This window comes from Pteropus alecto, unplaced genomic scaffold, assembly GCF_000325575.1.
Source record: "Pteropus alecto unplaced genomic scaffold, ASM32557v1 scaffold60, whole genome shotgun sequence".
Classification (NCBI taxonomy): Eukaryota; Metazoa; Chordata; class Mammalia; order Chiroptera; family Pteropodidae; genus Pteropus; species Pteropus alecto.
In genome coordinates this window covers 619458-641041 of record NW_006430726.1, presented here as the reverse complement: position 1 = coordinate 641041, position 21584 = coordinate 619458, and the positions used below count along the sequence as shown (strand labels likewise).

At 38.0% G+C, this 21584-nt stretch overlaps 1 protein-coding gene across 6 annotated transcripts in view; it reads right to left on the bottom strand.

The window, feature by feature from the left end:
- Nucleotides 1-21584, bottom strand: part of AKAP13 (A-kinase anchoring protein 13) — a 234334-nt gene that overhangs the window by 212178 nt on the left and 572 nt on the right. The gene's annotated exons all lie outside the window — the stretch shown is intronic.

Genomic DNA, 21584 nt, shown 5'->3' with positions numbered 1-21584 from the left:
AAAAAGGAATCACACCTCCTTTTCCTGCTTTTCAGGCTAAAATGGGTACTCTTATTTCCATTTCCACTGAAGTGGAAAAAGAAAAAATAATGTCAGTTTAATGATTATAATAAAGTATAACATAAATATATGTATTCTTTAATAAAGAGGTATAACATGTAACATAAACAACAGTTAATTTCAAAAAAGTTTGAAAAGACAATTAATTTTAAACTAAGTAGTAGAAAGTAAAGCTGTTTAAGCACGTCAGACACTGAGAATACAAACACTTGCGAGGTTCTCTGGGTCAGCGAGCCCACCGAGCAGAAACGAGCGTCCTGTAGATGGTCGCAGACTAGAGGGCCGGACAACACGGCTAGTCTCACCATCTGGAGCTGAACCGTGGCAACTCAGGTTCCTGTATGAGATGCCTGAGTGGAGCAACTTCCTCTTTCTCAGTCTGTGCTTCCACATTTGTTTTCTTCTCCTTCACCTGAAATTCTCAGCCTAAGAACCCAGAAGCCTGGAACCAGACAGTGCTGGTCTCTTCACTTTCACCTGACTTAAACTCCATTCCCATTTCCTTTTCTCCCAATGGGAAAACTCCTCTCCAATGCAAAATAACACTTTCAGAGGGCCTAAGGTTTCTGCACCCCTGAATGAAATCAAGAAAGATGACTAAAACAAGCAGTGGGCTCTAAGCTAGAGCCCTCCTACAAATCTCCCCCACCCGGAGCTACATCTGCACTACACCAACTACTATTAATCTATAAGAAAGTAAGCTTATAGACTTCCAGTAATGGTCTGTTCTGAAGTTCTGCTCACCTTTTTACAGGTCTGGTCCCACAAAACAAGACAAGCCCATAGCCTGGGTTAAAAAGAAAACATGGGTAAGGCCTTCAGCCATGGCTTGAAACCTGCATGAACAATCTTCAGACTATGCATCCAGTCCAGCGCTGCTTTATAACCCGCACTTCTCTGTGAGGTGGTACAGCATCGTGACGAAGAGCTCAGGCTTCTGAATCAGATCTAAGCGAGGTCTAAAACAAGGCAAGGAGAAAAGAGAGAGCATTCCAAGCATAGCCCAGGGCACGGCTTGAGTACAGGCATGTTTAGGACACAGTGAGGAAACCTGAAGAGTCACAGACAAGGAGAAAGATCCCAGCTCTCAAGCACCTTAGCCCAGCCCAAGGACAGTAAAATGCCTTGACGAAGAACCCCAATATGATAGTGCCCTGGGGAGAAAAAAGTCTGGAAAAGGTTTCAAGATCGAGGTGGAAGGAATCTGACTGTCGTGCTTAGTAGTTTGAACTTGATCCTAGAAGCTTCACAAAGCCCCTGAAAGTTGTTCGGTTTGAATTCCGGAGGTGTTTTGAGAAAGTCAGTCTAAAGGGTGTGCAGAAGAATAAAAGTAAGAGAAAGGCAGAAGACCTATTTGGAAGCCACTGCCATGACCCAGGCGACAGCTAATGAGGAAGGGCGGGAGCAAGCCTCAAGACAAGGACAACAGTAAGGGCATGTCGCACAAAAGAAGATGTGACAGGACTCGGCTCTAACTGGGCAGTTGGTGATGGATGACTAGCCCGGGGAAATAATGGCCATGATGCTTATTCTAATAACCATAGCAGAGGCCATAAAAAAAGAAAGGGAAGTGACACTACTCTAGAGATCCTAGGTCAGTAAAACACACCCAGAAAACTTCAAAAGAAGAAAATTCCAATCCAATTTCAACCAAACTCTAAAACTCTCTCATCCTCCTCTTAAAAAAAAAAAAAAAAGGAGGAAACTAATTCCTTGCTTTGAACTCAAGGAACTTACCTCAGAAGCAACAACTCTCCCTTGTAATGTAATGTTCATTAAAAGAATACTGGCTGCATCAAAAGACAATGAAAAGAATGGAATAGGAAAAAAAGATTTGTAAATCATATCCCTGATAAGGGGCTAATATCCAGAATATACTAAAAAACTCCTTCAACTCAACAACAAAAATACAAACAACTCAATTTAAAAATGGGTGAAGAATTTGAATAAGCATTCCTCCAGAGAAGATATACAAATGGCCAATAAGCACATGAAAAGATGCTCAATATCACTAATCATTAGAGAAATGTAAATCAATATCACAATGAGATACCACCTCACACCCATTAGGATGACTAATGTTAAGAAAGGAAAGGAAAGGAAAAAAGAAAGAGAGAGAGAGAGAGAGAGAGAAAAGAAGAGAGGAGAGAGAGAGAGAGAAAAGAAAGGAAGGAAGGAAGGAAGGAAGGGAAAAGCAAGTGTTGGAGAAGATGTAGAGAAACTGGAACTCCTGTGCACTGACAGGAATGCAAAATGGTGTAGCTGCTAATGGAAAACAACACAGTGGTTCCTCAAAAAATTAAAAATATACTATATGATCCAACAATTACAGGTATGCCCACCCAAAGAACTGAAAGCAGAGACTTGAAGAGATATCTGCACACTCATGTTCATAGCAGCATTATTCACAACAGACAAGTGAAGCAACCCAAGCGTCCAGTGATGGATGAATAAACAAAAAGTGGTCTATATATACAGTGAAACACTATTCAGTCCTGAAAGCGACTAAATATTCTGACACATGGATGAACCTTGAGGATGTTACACTAAGTGAAATAATCCAGTCACAAAAAGACAAATACTGTATGATTCCACTTATGTAAGGTAAGTAGAACAGACAGATTCATAGAGAAAGTAGAACGGTGGTTGCCAGGGGCTGGGGGATAGGAAGAAATGGGTAGTTATTGTTTAATGGGGACAGAGTTTCCGTTCTGAAGATGGATGGTGGTGATGGCTGCACAGCAATGTAAATATACTTAATACCACTGAACTGTAAGCTTAAAGTCGTTAAGATGGTTGGCAAACTTTATGTTATGTGTATTTCACCAAAACTAATTTTTTAAATTCAAAAATAAAGATTACTAACACACAATAAGCAGATGGTGTTTTCTGCATGAAAAAATGAACTCTGAAACAGACTGTAGGCAAAAACAAAAAGCCACATTGAAAGAGGTCATCTAAGCCAAGCTCAAAAAATCACCTCCTCCAGTAAGTATACCTATTTGAATGCCACCTCAGCACACAATCATTCACCCAGCAGCCTAAGCTGGAAACTCCCGGTCATCCTGGACAACTACCACCCCTACTCCCCACCATCTACTCTCCACACTTAATCCATTCGACCCTGAAAATGTCCAGTAGATCTGCTGAGTCCCCTGTGACTACACCCTCACCTGCACCACCTAACTCAACCTCACTGCTCACTATGCTCAAACACATCAAGCTCTTTCTGACTTGTTTCTTTACACATACTCTCTTCCTGCAGGACTGTTCTATTCCTTCTCCTCAATCCATGCCGGCAAATTCTTACATCATGCTTTAAGATCCAGTACGAATAGTACATCCATCAACCGCATTCCTCAGACGTTTGCATATATCACCGTTACACCACGAATTTCTGTACCCTTCATTATACCCCCAAATTATCTTTGCATTCCTAGTTCCATTCATTCTGCTCATTTTTTCTTTCAGTGTGCTATAATACTACTTGTACTTATAATTGCCATATTTATTCTTTTTTGTTTTGTGAACAAGGTGCTTATCCTTCAGAGAAGAACTTAAAATAATCTGCCACTAGAAACAAATCAGGTTAGCTTCATGCTCACATACTTTCTTCCTCAAAGTATCTACGTTGTTTACATACACAAAATGTTGATTATGAAATTTAATTGCATTTACAAAATGAGCAAAGAAACAGAGTTGCAAACAACTTATTAAAGCACTAGACAATTCACGCATCCTAAAGCAGGAGCACACAAATACCACAACTTATTTCTTAATAGGAATGTACACTGGGAAGGTCAGTATTTGCTGTGCAGGTCTTTTATCTTCCAATGTCCTGCATACCAAGATCTACCCTTAAAGAAACCCTTCCCAATAGCTACAACTACAGGTGAAATCCAGCAGCATGCTATATACAAAGTAGGTACTGGTTTTTCCATTTTACGTTACAACAGAACTATAGCTCAAAAAAGGCTAAGTATCTAGTCCAAGGTCACAAAAACTAGGTGAGAGCAAAACTTGAACCCACACTCATGAAACCACACAATGCTGTACAGATTTCAGCCAGGTCCCTCCATCTCAGGACATAAAGCACATTAACAGAAACAGAAAGAGAAGATTCAGAAAAAGAGTGTGTCCAGTAACCCTCCTTTGTGTCTTAACATTATTCTACAAATAGCATCAGACGCAACATACAGCTCTTCCTTCAAGATACGCCCAAACCATCCTTCATTTTGTCCTAAAGGCTCCTCTCTTAGCAAAACCTAAAACTGCTTCCATTTCACATTAAAAAGAATCATGGTTTCAGAATGAGACTGATTTTCGCCAATGTTCTGGATCCTGCTCTTACCAACTGTAGAGCCTAGGTAAGTACCCTAGCTTCTCTGACCCTCAGATTTCCTTAACAGAAGATGGATATAAAGTCTCCCTCAGAGAACAGTGAATAAAGTGAATAAACAGCATCCAGCACAAAGTAAGCACTTGAGAAATCTAAAGTTTCCTTCATTCCATCCCAACTCTAGCAGAATTTTGTCTCCAATTCTGGCATCCACACTAGGTTAGAATTCCAAAAATTTAACTGGTCCTCTGTAAAATCAGGATGTTAATCTCATCCTCGTCGAACATTTTGTTTCATGGATATGAAACTCACAAAGTTTACAAAGTTAACTAATAGGCAAACCAGACTAGAATCTGGGTCTTTTTAACTACCCAGTTCAAAACTCTGTATCAAGGGCACGTATCTTTCAGGAGCCAATCAGTAGAGATAACAAAACACCAAGACAAAAAGTATGAATTGGTTTAAACATCTGACTCATACATTCATAAGCCCTACGTTTACCCCAAATGCCGCATCAGGAAACCCTATGGAATGCGTGAAGAAAACACAAAACGGACCTTACACTGTGGTAATGAAGACTCACCAGTGTGTCAGTGAGTCATAGGATATGGCATTCTAGTTTTTAAAAACCATTGCCACATAAGGCCCTGCTATATAAACCTGCACACAACTGCTAAGAAAGTACAAACACAACGACAATAGCCAGAAAGAGGCAAGTGCAAGGAAGTCAGAACTTTAAAGATAACAATTTTTCAAACAAAAGCAAATTAATCATTGACTGGCTGTTCAACACAGCCACAATCTAACAACGAATCACTCAGTAAATACTGCTGGGCTAGGGAACAGTTTGACACTAGCCCAGTAAAAGGACTAACACATAAAATTAAAATTGACAATATAGGATAGAAAGCAAGGTGCCAAAAAGGCTTAAGAGGTCAGAGAGATCATATCCAGCTGCCTGTACGAAGGAAGCAGGGTTTATACAAGAAACATCCTTCAAGGCACATTAAAAGCTAAGTTAAATTTGGATATGCAGAGATGGGAAAGAACATTGTGTTGTCCTCAGAGTCCAACTTCAACACTGGCATGCAAAGTGATCAATACATGATTCTCAAATGTGTGAATGGGCAAAAGCGCATGCTGGATACACAGTTCACGGTGACAAGAGAACAGTTTTGAAGGCATGTCAGGACCACAGTGTGGCAGTCCTGACTCAGACCTTGTTCCATGGGCAGTGAGTACTGTCTTCACACAGGGCAGTGATATGACCAGAGCTGTGCTTCTGGAATAATAAAAGGACACGGATGATAGCTGAAAGAGAAACTTTGCCCTCTACTATGTATTTAACGTCGCTGAGCTTTGTATCCAAAGTAATTTTGCTTCATTCTCGGTCAGTCCCTCTCCTTACCAATCTATTACATGAGTGATTACTGATGATGTGATAACATCATGATAGGCTAGGTTATACTGTGGAAATAAACAACCAGAGTGTCAGAGGCTGAACATATAATAAACAATAAAATTTATGTCTCACTCAAAGATCACCATGGCTGCAGACGACTCTAGGGAAGCTGCCCTTCATGCTTTAGCTCCCTTCTCCGACCTGCTTTAACTGCATGGTAAGACTCCACGAGGAGGGAGAGACGGCAAGGATCTCACATCAGCTTTTAAATGCTTCCATCCAAAAGTGATTCCTGTCATTTCTGCTCACCTTTCATTGGATAGGGTAAATCTCACGGCCACATCGAGCTGAAAGAGACCGAGAAATGGCCCCTTTACATGCCTAGGAAGAACTAGCAACCATGGTGAGCGGCACTAATGCCCATTACAATGTGATGTCTTTGCAATGCCTAGTAATAAATTATTACATTTTGAAGGAAAAAATGCCCAGTTACTCTGCAATTAGGTAACGTCATAGCAAACTTGTTCTTAAGGCACCAAAATTATCACCCAATTTCCAATGCACCCTTATGAATATCATGATTCTCATACTGATTATGAAACAATATTATCTACATATGTTCTATGACTAAACAATTTAGCATCATCATTGTATTTTTTTTTAGTTTTTATATCTATTATTGTTCCAGGAAAAATTTCCAAGCTTTTGTAAAACCACACATGCTATTTCATCCTGCTCAATCAAATCTGAAAATTTTTTCATTTATTCCTTAATTATAAGGATGTAACAAATGGGGAATATAGTCTGATAATTTCAACCCTAATATTGAGTCCTTGGCATAATCCAAGCAGTTAAGAACAATGAAAGGTGCCAATCACTCATATTATCAGATTTCATTAATGAGAAACATGGGTAGTAATGGTTCTACTAATAATTTCTTCAAGCTAAAAAATCTCTGTAAATTTAGAAGAAGCAAGCCAACAGAAGAATACACGCATCTTAGAAATACAATCCTAGTTCCAAACCCCACCTCTATCACTTAGTAGCTGTGGGATCTTGGCCAAGCTACGATATCTCTGTGAGCCTCAATTTCCTATCTACAGTAGTTAACTCCAGCTACTTCACAAGGCGATCTCAGAGTTAAATGAGACAATTTACATAAAATGCTACAAGGTAGATGCTAAAAAAAAGTGGCAGGTAGCAAAAATATTTTAATAAGCAAGGAATACAATTTTCTTTACCTTTTCATTAGAATTCTCCAAGTTAGGAGAGGTAAAAAGTGCTTTAATTTCTCATTGTTTAGTTGAGAAATAGTTCATGTACACTTGACATCAGCGCACAGCTGAGTAGTTAAACATCACTATTATCTATTATACTACATAGTTATTTCACAATTAGGACAATATTTCCCTAGCCCTGAGAGAAATAAACCAAAAACAAAGACAACGAATGGGTCTTTATAAACACCAAATCTTAGCATCAAAAGGCATTTTCAAGATTTCCAGTCTAGATATTTCCAAACTGATTTTTGGCCATGAGACTTTCTTCAAAGAAAATATTACAGGAAACTCACAGAAGTAAAACAGAAACAAATGGAGCTACTCTATGGGGGACAACCTGGTTTCTTCATCATGCCCTCCCCAATTCCACTTGCCCCCAATGTGATTCTAAGAAACCCCAGGGCCTGAGAATGCTTTCTTTGGGGGTGGGGGGGGTGGGGGGACAAAACAAACAAAAATAAATGCATTTCACTTTTAATGGTAGAAACTGGGCGGGGGGTGGGGGGGTGGGAGGTGCGAAGGGTCTAATGATTTGCCCGAGGTTGTTAGCAGCAAACTAAGTCTAGATCCCAAATCTACTGAATCCTAGTCCAGTGTCTGTTCCCAAAAAACAAGTTTTTTCTCAGCTCCAGAATGCTTTCATCACAGTCAATGAGCTTCAACTCTCTAATCTGTAATCTGGCACCTTTACTTTCTTATTATTCTCATGTTACTCATTCTCTTTACTCATTACTCATTCTTACAGGTGACTCAGAACAACTGTAGTGAAACATTTAACTTCTAATACTGATTTACCAAGTCTATTATGTTTATTCCCAGATCCATAAGACAGGAAAGAGAAAGTCAAGAGACTCAAAGGGAGAATCCTCTGAAATGTTAGATGCTAAGATCCTATTTCCTGCCTGACCTGCTAAATGTCATTACTCCCTTTTCTGTGTCTCCAAAAGGGAAGTTATCAAGAGAATATGGGGATAAAAAAATACTAGCTTCTTTGGCAAATAGATTCTAGCTCAAGTTCCCAGGGGGAAGAAAGAGTGAGAAAGCGGGACAGCACGCTTCTGAGATTCAAGGACAATGTGTCTGTAATGGAAAATAAATGAAAGAGCGCACCTGACCCCCAAAACAGAGCTCGTCTGATTTCCGAGACAGAGGTGCTTTGGGAATTCAGACTGGCAGAGAGGATGTCCTCACACCTCCATATAAGAGGATTCGAGAGGGTTCCTACCAAGCAAAATAACTCCCAGACACATCAATGGAATCTGAACAGTTCAAGAAATCAGGTATGCTACATTAAAAACTGGACCACAAAAGTCCTCCCACAACTAAATAACCATCTACATGATCCAGGGTGACATTATTATAGAGCCGTCATAAATCAATTCTACTTCTAGTGATAAGATTTATCTACTAAATTAACCAGCTCTTTCTCTGCAACCAGGAACAGGCTAAGAATCTGCTAGATAATACTCCAAACTATACCAGACAGAACAGAGACATGATGGTGTATCAACAGTGCCAGGAGATCAGCTTATGCACCTGTATGACTTATAACTTGCCATGTAACTGACGCTTCCTACCAACAGTAGAGAAAATATCGACAGAAATTATCTGATTGAAAATCGATGCTATCATAGCTAAGATCAATTAACTCATCGTGGTCCCACAGAAGAATGTTTGGCTGTATGAATGAGTCAAGACCAGAGACCAATGTTTAATTTGCTTATTTCTTGGTTATTTAAACCATAATGCCAACACATGACTGTGATTTGGGGAACATGGGGATTATGTATGCTCATAACTAAATTTTAAAAGCTTCTAATGTGCACTTGGATGTGTAAGAGCATGGCCACTGATCATCTCTCACAGAGCACTTTGTGTAGGAGACCTTATCACGCCTATAAATCTTATCTCAAATGCTTCTCTACTGGGGAGCTAATTTGGACAATTAAGGAGTAGCAAAAAGAACAAGACATCAGCGACTCTCTTTATTTGAAAGTTTCCTTCATGTGCCTTTCAACACTGACAACCAATCTTAGATCAACTCTCACTGCTTACGAGTAGTGACTATGCTTCACGAGTTTCTTCTCTTTTAGAAAGAGGTTTTTATTTGGAATTGGCTGCCAGTAATCCAGTAATTCTACTAGTGATTCTAGTATGACATTTAAAATCTTGGATAACCTTCTTTTTATTTGGAATTGGCTGCCAGTAATCCAGTAATTCTACTAGTGATTCTAGTATGACATTTAAAATCTTGGATAACCTTCTCCATAACCTTCTTTCTAAAGGTTATGGAGAAATGGAGAAATGGTCAACAGGCACTCATACTCCACCAGTGTGACTGTAAAAGATATAAGCTTTCTGTAGTCAGTTTGACAGTATCTATTAACCGCTGTTGCAATGTACAGCCTCTGCCCTAGCAATTCTATTTCTGTGAGAAAGAGGTAAACGAGGATACAAAAATTATGTACACAATTATCATCACAGCAATGTTTTTAACACCAGAAAGTGAAGGAGGAAGGGAGGGGCAAGAAAAACAATACAATTTAAAAATATTCAAACTACAGAGTAATAGTGAACTGAAAACAAATCTAAATCCACACAATACTATATAGCCATTAAAGTAATTATGTTATTTGGCAGCATATATAAAGGTATCATCATGAAATATCTTTTATAATCTTATACTCAAGAACATATAGAATATGATCATATATGGCATGCATGCATATACATACATACTCATTCTCTCAAACACACACCCTCTACAAATTTTCAAGTTTGGAAAGAAAAACACTAAATTATACCAAATTTTTTTTAGGTAGTATCATTTATTCATATGTGCATTTTTTTTTCCTTAGGTATACTTCATGAATTTCTAGAGACTGCACATTACTGTTAATAAAAACATGACAAAAATTATGTTTCACAAATCATAAAAACTACTTGATGACTTCTAGAATAAGAGATTATTCTAGAAAGTTAACTATAAAAATAAATCTACTGGCAAACTCAAAGTTACACAAAGTTCTGCCAAAACCATAGCTCATGATGGATGTCCTTTTCACATAATTACTTATTTCAACTCTTGCTAGAAATGTTCTTGATGCATGTAGAAAAGAGATTGGGCCCTGGAGTCAGACCCATGTTCAAGTCCCAACTCTGCCACATATTGTGTAAGCCAGAGTTAGCTAGCTCTCTACGTCTCAGTTTCCTCATCCATAAAATATGGATAACAGACTCAGCCTCTTAGGATTCTGTGGGGATTAAAATGAAATATAGGTAACTAGAGCACACAGCACTAAGCTTGCACATGCAAAGCAATCATTTGATGGCAATTATTACTATTATTACTGTCACTATATTAATCAAGAAAGAAAATCAAAAGTGCTTTAAGGGCAGTGACCATGTCTTATTTGTGTTCGTCCCTGGATCCCTGGCACCTGTGTGCCTGACAGACAGCAGACCTTTAGTAAACGTCTGCTAAATGAAATGCATCTAAAATTAATTAACCTACTTGCACCTCAATTTTTTTCTGGCAAAATCACAGAATATCTTGCAGAGGTGAAAACTGATAAACATAAGACACTTAGTTTAACAGAGGTTCTCAATAAATGACAGCTACTCTATCAGTGAACTTGTCCCTATAGACCTCAACAGGAATCAAGGCTGAAGGGACAGAACAGATATATTTCCTCTGAATTTCCTTTAGTACTTGAGTACTGAGATATCGCACAGATGAACTATTACTTTTATTTGGACTCAGGAAAGAAAATTCTCCATTTATGGGCACACATGCTAGTGAGCTAACTATTAAAGTAGTAATCTTTAGACTGCCACAAGCACTTTTGGATAGGCAGCCAAAACAGTTAACTTTACCACAAAGGGAGAAAAAACTGTGGTATTTCAGAGAACCCATGAGCTCAGGACACAGTATATACAAATAGGGACCATGAAAAACAGTGGATTAATTGTTCTTGGCGCTTCAAATGAAAGTTTTTAAGACGATGATCTGAATTAGGAAGTAACACTTTTAACAAGCATTGCGAAATGAATTATTAAGGAAGTACAAAATTTATGAAGCTATTCAATTATCTAAAAGTATTTTCTTCACAAAAATCAAAACAAATGGGAATGCATTTTAAGAAGAAAAACAGATTCTCGGGGTGGGGGAAAAAAATCACTGAATTCTACAGGAAAAGGTGAAAAAACTATTGACATGAAACCAAAAATAATTCTGTATAAATCGTAACATTCTTGTACTGGTATTTAAAAGAAATAGTCATCTGAAAAAAAAAAAACAAAAAGGCTAACATAGGGAGAAGAACTCAAAAACTGCACAGATCAGTAATTTGTGCCGCACTGTTTAATTTTCCATGTCTAATTTGGCAGAAATCTCAGATTTCATACAAAAGTGCTTAATAGAAGGTTTATGGTCCTACTTCTGTAATGAATCTGCTGAAAGGAAAAAAGGCTACTCAGCACTCGTTAGCTTTGAGTTAAACTTGTCTGCTCTGTATCCTGGAAACATACTATGTCATGATTTACAGACACTTCATGGTTTACAATATTATACATTGAAGTAAAAATGCCATATAAAAATCACTATTAAGAAAATAATAGTTTGGTAATGACTTTCAAGACAACTAGAATAAACATTAAAGTGAAGCAGCAGTAAACTATCATACACGGATTATAACTCGATAAAACTGTTACTTTAACAAATGACATTCAGAGAATGGCAAAATCTTGCTCATTCTCTAGATTCGGAGTAATGGGTATACAAGGATCTATTTTGATTAAGTTTTAAAATTATTATACTTTTTTTAATTAAGCAGACAAGCCACACCTACATTCTCACATCAATCACCCACAAGTCAGTGATAAAGCTGTTGCACAGGTTAACTTTACAGTGACAGACAGAGATCTACATGACCAACCACAAAAACCAGCAAGAGTTGTAGAGTTTACTACTAGACTTGGTCAACACTGGCCAACACTCCATTTAACAAGAGTTTCTCATCCCAAAAAGGAATGATTTAACTCACTGGAATCAAACTACAATTGATGCTAGGAGAAAAAAAACTAAAATCTGTTCTCAACAGGGTAGATTTTATAAGAGTCTAATAATATGCATGTATTATTATTATACTTTTGTCACAAATTCATTCTTCCATTCATCAATCCAAGTATTTCCTGAGTAGCACCTACTATATGCCATACACAATGCCAAGTACTGGAAATACAGTCACAAAGAAAGCAAATAAAATCTGCTCTCCAGGAACTTATAATTTAGAAGGAAATACAGATATATGGTCTACCTTATCCCCACCTACTCAGTGAGCAACTAGACAAATGAATCCTACTGAATTAACTGGGAGGGAGAAAATGACCAGTAGAGAAAAATACAGAAAAAGACATGACTGAAAACAGTGTAACCCAAAATACCTAACCTAAACAGGAAAAACAATCTTTTATCTTAGTTGCTGAAATAGTTTCTTGGAAAAATACATTTATTTCTGTAGCTTATGATACTGCTATAACCAACTGCTTCTGAAAGAAAACTTCTATCTTGTCTAATTTATATACATAATTTAGCCTGACCAAAAAAGTCTCCTTTTTCAAAAAAAGTAAACAAATGTTACCTATAGACATCCCTTAAAAGGGTAGCTTTAAACATTTAACTCACTGTCAAATATTCAAAGTTCATATATAGTATCATTCAAAGTCAGCTGTATAACATTCCTTCCAAGTTACCATAAATCTCGGTAGAAAAGGATGAAAAGCTTAAACCTGGGTGTATTTAATGTTACAAAAAGGTTCAAAAGCCAACTCGTCTCACTTTTAAGTTTTCGGATTTTCAAGAAATAAAGGAAAAGAAAAGGGGAAAAAAGAGACTTGATAAGGGCCATTCTATCTGGACCCATTAAAAGAACAGATTCCCATTCATGATAAAAATCTAATTAAATATACATGCCAAGCTCTCAGAATTCTTCTCCTTTCTGCCATAACTTACTAAGGTTTCTCCGGCAAGGTCACCTACACAAAAGATTCATGAACAGATCCCTCTGAATGGCTGAGCTATAAGCAATGATGAACAGTCCTGCATGTCCTGTCTTAGGAAGTCACCCAGAGTCATTATTTATTAAATGGTTCTATTTATTGCTCTGTATTAGAAAAAGAAAAGATGTTTAAAGCGTAGTAATGTGGCTGGCAACAATAGTTAAGAAATCAATTATTCCAACCAAAGCAGGAAGGAAGTCACTGTAACTTTGAAGAATCCTCACTGATGTCAAAATATCCTGTCCCATTTCATGTCCAAGATCGTAAGTTTTAAATCCTCTTCCAGTCACCCCTCTAGGACTCAATGAAAGGTGAGTCATTAACATATTTCACAAAACTCAAGGGCAAAAGAAAAGCAGTAACCTGCTCAAGGTCACAGAGCTAGTTATGTGACAGAAACACAACTGAAGTGAGACTAGTGCATCCTTCCAAATCTTTTTCCAACTATACAATCTTGCCAAGTAAAAGCCATTTTATTGGAGGTGTAGGAGAGAGGAGATGGAATCAGGTGACAAGTGGTGGTGAGGAAACTAGCAAATTATTCAGTTACAGTTATTATGTAAACTAGGAGGAAAAAGGAATTTTCTCCCAGAAATCAGCATGTGTAAAGACTCTGTGCATTTGCCAGAGTCTCTGTGCCAATCACTTCATGACCCTCAAAACCCCTACAGGAATTAATAAAGGACAATTCACATTTAAGGGACTACAGAAAAGAAAGTTACATTACAGTTCGCTGAATCGCCAAGATCTTTCCTTCCCCAACTACCCCAAACCCGGTGTCTTTCTTTCAGTCTACACATTTCCTGTATTAGCCAGAAAATGTACACCCTCCAAAAACAAAAACAAAAAAACAACAACAAAAAACATGTAATGTGAGTGAGCTAGACTGGGCACAAAGCTAGGAGACTGAAGAAAGATGTTTAATACAGCATGATACATACCCGCATTTTTCGCACTGAAGACTTACTCCTTATCCTCCAAACACTTCGATACTGCAAAAATGAACCTAAAAAACTGGTTTTTCAACCTCCAAAATAGGTTAAACATGAACTAATTAACTGTTTGCATAACACTTTGAAGATGTGAAAGTGTGTAAATGTTAATTATTAACGTTATCCTGCATATGGAGTAAAATACAGACCTACTGGCAAGTTCCTGCTACTTTCAAGGCACAGACACAGAAGCCCAGCATGTTTTTAAGAGTTTTAGGAAAACTTTAACGGCAGACCACAATGATTTTCTATTTACCAGAACAAGCTGGAATTTTAAGCTTGTTATTTGGGATATAATTATATCAGTGGGGGAAAAAAAAGGGACTTAAGGCATATATAATAAAACCAGAGTATGTTAATAGGTCACCAAGTCCTGGATGAAAATTACAGTTCATTGACCTAAGAGAGGCAAACTAAAATCTCTGAACCTCAGTTTCCTCCTCAAAAAAATACCTATTTTACAGGGTTATTGTAAGGAATTAAGGGAATGTAAATGAACACACAACATGCAGGCAAGCACTCAGTAAAGGTTCTTTCTTCCCGTTAGTGACTTCACTTTTTAGAAAACACCTTTTAGGAGAGAGCTTGCCTCTTAGGATTCTTCTAGAATGGAAAAATCTTTTAAATGCACATTATCCTATGCTCTAAGCATACATGCAGCACCATTTAAGCTGGAGGGCCCAGGCAAAAGCTTTGGTCATTCGTGTCCACTGACCCATATATATTCTTAATCCTCAAACAGAGAAGCACCTCAGCCCGGCCCCAAGGCCTCACGTGACCAATAGAACAATTAAAACTCAACTTTTGTTGCCACAATTTTTTTTTCCTAAATAACTTCCAAACTGTAAGGTCACATCCAGAGTTTCTTTGTATTCTGAGTCCAACCACTCTTTGGCAAAAAACCTTCCAGTTTATAAAAGGTAACAGAAATTATTCCCATGCAATGCCTCAACGGACTTTCCTTGTCTCACTCCGGAAACACGCCCACTTTAAAGGGAGCAGAAATCAACTGGCAAAACCAGGCAGGTAGACTGATTTACAGATACCATTTCAAATTATACTAAGTGCGCTTTTACAAGGGATTTATGAATTACAGAAAATGTCAAATATGCAAAAAGCTGCTGCGATATCTACCACCTTTAGCACAGTCATCACCTGGGAAAAAGAATACTTCTAAAAATCTAGTAAATAATGATAGTATAATTCAGATTTAGAAAAATGATTCATGCTCAATTCAATTTATCTGAAGTGACCTGCCCACCACAATGCAAATGCTACATGATGTTCCCTTTGAACAAAATGGTGCAGCATCTAGCCAGATAAGAACAATTTTCCCAGGAGCTATTATGGACTCATATCCAAACCATACTCTTACCCAATTCTCTCCCATGTGAGCAAGGGCTCAAATTTTCGAGACAACAGACCATAGTCAAAGACTCATCTATAGGAATAAGTCGTGTTAGCAACCAGAAACGAATGAAACCCATCGGCTCAGAAGCTTACCAACTAAGCAAAATCTCCAAAAATAATAACTACCTCTATTAAAGATAAGGTTAATATACATATACATTGCAGAATATTTAGAAAATACAACCTACCTACCATCTCACTCTTCCAGACTACCTTGTGTGTCACCTGTATGTGAAGTACATGCATGGGATACCCCTGCATCACATTAAAAGACTGAAAATGTACAACAGATCTAATATTTCTATTTCATTCTCACAGGAGAAATGTTTTCAGCATGTGAAGAATCCTAACCAACTCTGACATAATATACAAGTATCATTTTAGGTCACTATCACCTTCCTTCACTCAGATCTACCGCTCACTTACGCCTAGTTGTTGTTTACCACTGCTATTATTACTAGCTACCATGCCATGTGCACCTCCTTGTGCCAGCTTTATACATTCCTAATTCCTACAATAACCCCCACTGCCCTCTCCTTCTCTACCTACATACAATTCTCTAATTCTTATATCCAATCCAGACTTCATCCTTGAACTCCAGATTTGCATACCCAAATACTGACTAATACTTTCATTTAAAAGTCTCACAGATCAAACTCAGCATGCTCCAAAGAGAAGTCACAATTTCTTCCTTCCAGTAAATTCATTCCACATATTCCCCACCTAGGGATCATCCTTATTTCCATTCTTTCCTTCCAAACCTTTTTTCCAATTCATAAGTAATCCTATCAGTTCTATTTTCAAAGTGTTGTGATTCTGACCACTTCTCACCACTTTCACCGCTACCACCCTAATCCAACCCACCATCTTCTCTAAACCGTACTACTGCAAAACTTTAACTCATCTCCCTTTTCTACTCCTGCTCCCTACATACACAGTGAAACCTTTAAAACCTACATCTGCTCTTGTCACTCCTTGCTCAAATCCTTCAGTTGCTTCCCATCATACTTAAAAGTCTACTGGATCAGGCCTCTACCTACATGTACTGCATCATCTCCTATAGTTCTCCTTTATCACCCATCCCAGCCACACTAGCCTCCCTCCTCCCGCACACTCCCATCTGAAACTCTTTGCATCCAATGTTCCTTCTGCTCAGAACATCCAGGGATCTTCAGGGGGCTTACAAGCCCCCTTCACTTCCTTCAGATCTCTGCTCAAATCTATCTCCTCAGAAAGACCTTGATTTTGGGCCTGCCCATCTTCTACTAATGCTCTTTATATTCTTCCTAGCATTACGGCCATCAGACATCATCGAAATTGTTTTGTTCACTTGTTTATTAAAAGTTTATAAAAACAGGCAGTAGGCCAGATTTGGCCTGTGGGCCATTGTTTAAGGACCCCTAATATAGTCAAAATTGTACTGACAGACAGCAGAGTAGTGTTTACCTATGGTGAGCCAGGCAATGGGGTAAGGGCTGAAGGGAGAAACTGCCTGTAGGGTGGCACAAGAGAATTTTCTGGAATGATGGAAATGCTCTATATCTTGATTGTGCTATTAAATTACACGCATGGATACATATGACAAAACCCATCAAACTCTATATGTATATAATGGGTATAAACTCTATATACATATAATGGGTATATAAATAATATCTCAATAAACTTGATTTATTTTCAAAATGTACTCTTTCAAGCTGATAGTGTCAATGTTATGAAAAGCATAGCCTTTTGAGTCAGAATAATCTCAGTTCAAAATTTAGCATGATAGTTTTATAATTATGTGACCACTGTTAAATCACTTTTGGGGCTATTCCCTCACCTTGAAACTGACTAATGCTTGCTTGCTTCATATGTTTATTTTAAAAAATTAAATAAGAAATGTAAGACACATAATATAACACCTGACATATAAGATTTGAGCAAACCAATTAAAAAAATAATTTAAAAAAAAGTCAATAAATATAAGACGACTATCTTCTTTTGTACTCTTCAAATATTCTGACATTCTTTGCTCACTGTTTATTATGGTTTCACCTGACTTCAAGCATTGGCATGCAATGTCAGTTCCTGTGATTTCACAGTAATATGGGTCTAACAGCAAGCGCTGAGAACTAAGATTTCTTTAGAGTTTAGAAAAACATTTCAAGATAAATATGTTGTAAAAGGAAATATGAGAAGAGCTAAAAGTAAAAAGTATATTTTCCCAAGAAGAATGGCAATAGAAATTGTATATTTTAATCACCTTTTATAAAGAAAAACCAATAAAGTTTGTTAGATGTTTTCCCCTTTTAGACTAAGATTTAAATTTTATCCAGAAGAGTAGCCAACCAATAAAAATGACAGCATGACAGTATTTGTATAGTGCTTTATCTCATGTGTTTCTCACTATAGTACTATAGAGTTTATAGGATAAAATTACTATTAAGTGTTTTTATTTTATAAGTAAGAATACTAAGCCCGAGTAGAGATCACCATCAGAGAATCATCCTGGGTTCTGTGAAATTTTCTACATAACTTTTAGGTGTCCTTCCTTAACTTGACATATTTAGTTGTCTAAAAGATAACTTAATTACAGTGTGACATACTTTCTTAATCCCTAACCATTCAGAAACAACTAGCAATTTAGGGTGGTAGATAGAGGCTATAGCCAAATATGAGCTTATAATATGATAAGTGAAAATTCAAAAGGACTGATTTCTAAGAGAAAGAGCCTGCACAGTGAAGTACATCAGAAATCTCTCATATCTTTTCCTTCACCCTCCCCCCCAATACACACAGCACCCAAACACATTGCTGTCCACCTTTCCCATCACTGTCTTATGATATCCCAGTCAACCCACAGGTGGACTTCCTTCCACTAACAGCTTCCTCGCCCCTCCCCATGTACAGTGGTAAGACAGCCTAATAGTGAGTGACTCAGAACTGCTTCCAAATGGACGCCTGTCCCTATCAGTAATAACCAAGTCTACTCAACTGAACTTAAATGTTAACTTTCGAAGAGGGGATTACCAAAGATCTAAGTTTGTTCATTTAGCTTTGTCAAGAATGTTTTTTTCCTCTGAATCTGAGTCTGATGAAATATAATTTTACTATGGTTAAAAGGTTAAAATCTTTACTTTATAAGAAAACCAAAGGAAACCCTTATTTAAAAAAAAAAAAACTTATTTATAATATACAAAATGAGATACAAAATCCTTCTAAGAAAGCTTATGGAAAGATGAGATTCAATATACAGAAATGTCCATTACAGGTTAATATTTCTAGAATGTATCTATTCCATTTGGTATTGTGAATGTTCTAAAATGAGCTGTTATAACTGACTTAAATCACTGCTTCCTTCTGTAACTGGTAGCACCTTCGAAAACTGCTATATGAAGAGGAAGTGTTTGCTCTCATCTCTGAATTGTACTAACATTAACTCCCAGTTCTATCTTAAGCAAGTTTGAGAAATGCGGTCATAATCTACACCTATTATTTTTCAAGACTAGGCCAAAATAAGAAAAGCTGGAACTGAGTGTATAACTCAGATATCCTACTACAAATGTTGAAAAGAATCCATCTCTTACCATCTCCTAAACATTATAAATGCAGAGTTCTACTCAACCAAGCCACTCTGCAAGTCCCAGTCAAAGACTAGTGAGTGATAGAGAAGATAAAAGCTATTTCTATTAATATTCAGTTCAACTAGCACCTTTAAAAAACTGCATTTGATTAAGACCCAAGTCTCAGAAGGATTCCTTATTTATGAAATAGCTAAACCACCGTACTCACAAGCATCAGACTTTTAAAAATGCTTTGTCATACAAAATTATCAATATTGTTATCATTATAGCTACCAGGTAATAGACACCTACTAAATGGTAGGCACACAGTTTCATTTAACCTAAGAACACTGCAAAACACATTACTACACCTTCCACGGTAGGAAATCCAAACCCTTAAGAAGTTAAGTGATCTGCTCAAGGCTGCACCAGTCAATGGAAGAGCCGGGATTTGAGCTCAAATTTACCTAGCTGCAAAGAACGTCTGCTCTAAACTGCTACCCCTGCTTTCACAAATGAGAAACAGGCAGAGTGTGAATGGATTTGTCCAAGAGTTTTAAGCATTTCAGCAACAAAGGGAGAAAATTTCTACATCAAAACCACTTTTTGAAATCCACAGTGCACTTTTTGAGAATTAACAGGTTAAAAAGAATGGTTGGAAATTCTTTTAAAGTAAATTTCATCACAGAGCTGCAAGTGAACTGTCATTTTAGCCAAGTTTCCAGAGTTAGTGGTTCTATGTATACTACCACTAGCTAACAGAAAGCACTTCACCCAATTCAAACATGTACTGAACACCTGCATTGTGTTAAGGCTCAGTCCTGCGGAAGAGGGTACAAAGCTAAATAAGAAACAAGGCCCATCACAAGCCTCAAGGAGTCAGACTAGAGGAGTCCATTTACACTGCATATAGTTGGCATTAGTCAGGCAAATGAAAATGTGAGAAATCCTAAAAGAAAAGAATGTATAACATGCTATCACGGCTCAGAGAAGGCAAGCGACTGGCCTACTCGTCACATGATGTTGTAATAATATTTGTTTACATTGTGTCCCTCCTTGACAACCCCTTCCAACCTGCCAACCTCCTACCCCACAATCCCCTAAAGCAGGAAGACACCTGGAAGGAAAGCCTTAAGAGCAAGGATTTTGACTCCTCAAAGTGACCCTGTTACTGCAGTTTAAAAGTTCAAGGCTTATTATTTGTTAATACATGCATCATACTTGACATAAGCATTACTTTTCAAAATGCATATATTCATGAACTGAAAAAAAATACAATGGTTCTGACATAGAGATGTTTTTCTTTAGCTTCATCAGGTGAAGAAAAGTTGGTTCCTCGAAGCAAAATGAGGCCAACCAAACCAGAAAAACGCAAGAACACTTCTGTATATACTCACTTGGCATGAGAAATCAATCAAAGCCAACTGACAACTATTTCTCGAATTTCTCATTCTAACTCAGCAAATGGCCAAGGGATATAACAACTGATATGAACACATCCTGGTCATTTTGTTGCACTAAAAATCTGACCGACATTTAAGCCAGTTCCAGCTGGAGGATTTAAACAGAATTATTCCCACAAGATAAGCTGATTGAACCAAATTCAGTAGAATCATGGACTCAAAACCTGACAAGTCTTATAGTTAATGGCGTCTGTAAACCCCCAAGAGACCACGAAGGACTACCAGAACTGTAAGTGATTTAACTCAGCTGATCCTAACTCCTTTACAAACTTGCAAAAAACGATCTTTCAAAAACTGCTGCATTTGTCCTGATCTGGGCAATCAAACGTTTCAGAAAAAAAGAATAAACTGCTTCTTCTAAAAATAAAAGGGAGAGGGGAATAAGAAAAAATGGGCACACTGCTCTTGCCTTTAGTTCTAAAGGCCTGAAGCAATAAACTCTCAAAATAACTTCACTGAGGAACACAAGTCACCTTTCATTGTGAATCCTAAATTCATAGTGAGATCTACAGACTTAACTGTAATGGAATCATTGTGCTGTAAGAACTAGTTCCAAGAAACAAAAACAAACAAAAAAAAAAACTTGTCTATCCTTTCCTTTACAAAAACCATTTTGAAGGCTTTTCCCGCATTGTTTTAACACTCTTCACATACTGGTTGACTTTGCAAAAAGAAAAAAGCGTCAGTAAGCCCTATTTACAAAAAAAATAATTCTTTTTTCTTTGGTCTCAAAGTATGGCTTGCACTTTGTACCCGGAGCGGGTCCCCTCGGGCTGCACGTCTCCGACCCGCGTAGGTCCCCGGCCGCGCCCCCGGGAGCAGGCGCGGCTTCGCATGTTTATCGTCCGCGTCCGCCCGGGAGAGCTGCTCCCTCGCGTCCCTAGCACTTGTTCGTGGACTCGGTCGAACGAGAGAGACCCACCGAGCGGCCGAAGTTCCAGGACCCCGGAGGAGCCGTCCAGGGAAGCCGAAGGTTGCAGGTCCGGGCCTCGCGGGGGCGCGGGAGTGCCTGAGGGGGCACCCGCGGGGCTCT